Here is a 3,358-nt window from a genome sequence, read left to right as displayed (position 1 = left end):
TTAGGTAAAATACTAATTTCAGAAAATAAGAAAATTAATTTCATGACTATTCCTGTTCCCTAGCATAAAACAGCATGTAATAAATAAGCTTTTTCATCCAAAATATATATATTTTAGAATTATTACTCATTCGCTACTTCTCAATTCTACATTTTATAGCTTATTAATTCAATAAATATATAAATCTACAATCTGTATGGATAATGCAGGAAAAAATCGGATTCCAGATATTATTTAATACTTAAAGAATTTTATATTTAAAAATCTTTTTTAGGTTTACAAAATCTACATTCTTAAGGGGAAAAATATTGAATTTTTCTCAATTCTTTATTTAATAGTTTATTCATTCTATGAATATTTAAATTCACAATCTGTATGGATAGTGTAAAAAATGAAATATAAAAACATTCCAAATATTATTTAATATTTTAATTATTAATTTTATTTTAATTAATTTATTTTTAAAAAACTTTTTAATTTACGCAAATTTGAGTCAATAAAATCTATAAGCTTAAGGGAGAAAAATTGACCGTTTCTCAATTCTGCATTTCATAGTTTATTAATTCCATAAATATATGCATTCATAATCTGTATGGATAATATAAAAACAAATAAAAAATTTCCAAATTTTATGTAATAAAATTTACTTTCAAAAATCTTTTTAACTTATCAACAATTTGAATCTAGAAAATCAAAAGGGTTAAGAAAAAAGTGTTGGCTATTTCTTAATTCTATAGTTAATAATTTATTGATTCAATAAATATATACATTCACACTCTGTATAGATATTGTAAGAAACGAAACATAAAATTATTCAAATATTTTTTTATTTATTTAATTGTTAAAAATCTTTTTTAACTTCTACATATTTAAATTTACAAAATCTTTGAGGAAAATTTTTTTTTTGGACATTTCTTAATTCTATTTATAATAATTTACTAATTCTATAAACATATACATTCACAATCTATATGCATAATATAAAAACAAAACATAAAAATATTTCAAGTATTTTTAACATGTTTAATTTTCAAAAATCTTTCTAACTTCTACAAATGATCAAACTAATTCAATAGCTGATGGAAAATTTCTAAAAGCATCGCATTCTTTAGCATGCAACCACCTTAGGGGTTACGAACTAGGGAAGAAATCAAATAAAAGTTTTTTTCTTATTCAAAAAAGAAACTATCTTTACAGCAGAAAGCTTTTATGTCTTCTACTTCCCATGAGAGGGCGCTCTTCTCTGTATCACTGTCACCATAGCAACCATTCCATGTTCATGAAAATGACGTCAACACTTCTACAAGCAATCTCCGCCTTCACGCCCCGAAAAATTCGAGATCTAAACAAAAAAGAAAAAAGAAAGTCTTTTACAGAAAAATACCTCGTAAATATGTTTCCCTTTTTATTTTCAAGAATTCAAGATATAGACATTTTGAGTTAAAAGAAAAAGTCGGATAGTAGTTTTCTTTTTTTCCACAGCAAGTTGTGAAAAAACATAGTTAAAAGAATCATTATTGTTCAGAATTTCTTAAGATGCTAAAGAAAGACTTGAAAAAAAAATTTTTTTTCATTACCTCAGAAGCCTTTTTCCAGCTGATCAAGCTCAACTGTCAAAAGATTGTAGACAGGGTGGGAAAATTCTAAATTAGTTTTTAGTCCTTTTTTTTTTAATTTATTCGAATTAACTGATGGTGAACACTTATTCTATTTAGCAGTATCTTCTATTACATGTAAAATACAAGGGCGCCATCTAATCGCCATTTAAGATTTAAAGTGTAAGATGGTTTAGATTAACTATTCGCTTTCTTAAAAACAAATTAAACAAATACAATTTCTGCATTCACTTTTTGATTTAATTAAATCTAGGATTTTCCAATTTTTAGATTTCCGAAAATTGTATTTATTTTTGTATAATCCACATTTAAAAACTTCTTCTTACCATTATTCAAATCCGTAAAACTTACATTTTAAAAGTCTAAAAACGGGCAAATATATAGTTTTAAATTACTTAATGAAAACCACGAATTTCATAATATTATTATACAACATTTTTGAGAAAAAAAAAAAGAAGAAAAACTATTTCTAACTCTTAATCTAATAAAGCTTCATTTTCAATATTTTCAGAAAGGTATAGTGTTCAGTTGAATCACACTCTATCAAAAACTTGTAAAGCATCAAGAAAACGGAAATTATAAATTTAACCTAAAATCCAAAATTGAGAAGGAAATTTTTGAAAATTGTTATAAATATCAAATACAAGTTATCTTGACAAAGAAATTACAATAGATTAATTACGGTAAACCAGCCACAGTTGTACTATTAAAATGTAGTCAAGTAGTTAACATGTTGCTAATATAACCTTTTTCTTTAGGCATTATTTTGCAAGCTTTCTTATTTCATTTTATCTTCGTTTAAAACATGTACTTTTGAACCTTTTACAAAATTCATAATTTAATTTTTTAAAAAAAGCGAATAATATAACGTTGAATAATATAGCGTGGGATATTGATGTTTAATAAAGTTATAACAGATGGATATTTTACTTTAAAATATTATCCCGTCAAGGTTTTCGCTAACGCAATTGCAACATAACACTCTCGATTTTCAACAATGCTTGCGTAGAACCCACGTACGAGCAGACGCGAAAGTGCAAAATTAAGAGATTTTCAACTTCTACGCAGCATTCTATACGCGTAAAATCTATACAGCGCAGATACTACAAAACAATCTTAGTCCTCTATTTAGCTTGCGCATGACTTACGTAAGTAAGCACGGAAGATGCTACGTGAAATAAATTTCTCTATCCCTTTTAATAGTCTCCGCTACATTATAGAGAATACAATCATATATAATCTCATGAAATCAAAACGACAACCAAATGAACAATTTTTGAGGTACCAATGAGAAGCTATTATTGATATTGTAAAACACGAAAGGAATTTAAAAGTTCGCATATGCTGAATCTTAGCACAAATTTATATTTTGTTATAGAAACTACTTTAGAACTTCTAATTTCATTATCTTTTTTGCAACATTATTTTACATGCAATAAGCTATCTAAAAACGCGTATAAATAAGGGCATTTCTTAAATTTCAATAAACAGATTCACCTCTTTATATAAATTAAGAGTTTTATAATAAAAAAAAAGGGGGGAGGGAAACGACCGAATATTTCCATATTCGATCGTCTGCAGAGAAACATATGACAAAGAATGAAACGATACGTAGACGATTCAATTAAATTTTTAGACATCAGCTAAAAAGCTGTATAGTATCACCTGATAAGTATCACCTGATAAGTATAGTATCACCTGATTACATAGAATCCAGTCCCGTAGCCAGGGGGGGGGGGGCG

At 26.4% G+C, this 3,358-nt stretch overlaps 1 long non-coding RNA gene across 1 annotated transcript in view; it reads right to left on the bottom strand.

The window, feature by feature from the left end:
• Positions 1-810: 810 nt before the first annotated feature.
• LOC107455688 (uncharacterized) overlaps positions 811-3,358 on the bottom strand; it is a 102,935-nt gene continuing 100,387 nt past the window's right edge. Inside the window, exon 4 of the long non-coding RNA XR_001585617.3 lies at positions 811-1,342. This is a non-coding gene — a long non-coding RNA (uncharacterized lncRNA). The remainder of the gene's footprint in view (positions 1,343-3,358) is intronic.

The sequence above is a fragment of the Parasteatoda tepidariorum genome, chromosome 8 (assembly GCF_043381705.1).
Source record: "Parasteatoda tepidariorum isolate YZ-2023 chromosome 8, CAS_Ptep_4.0, whole genome shotgun sequence".
NCBI classification, from domain to species: Eukaryota; Metazoa; Arthropoda; class Arachnida; order Araneae; family Theridiidae; genus Parasteatoda; species Parasteatoda tepidariorum.
Note: the sequence above shows the minus strand (reverse complement) of the source record. Positions and strands in the feature narration are given on the sequence as shown.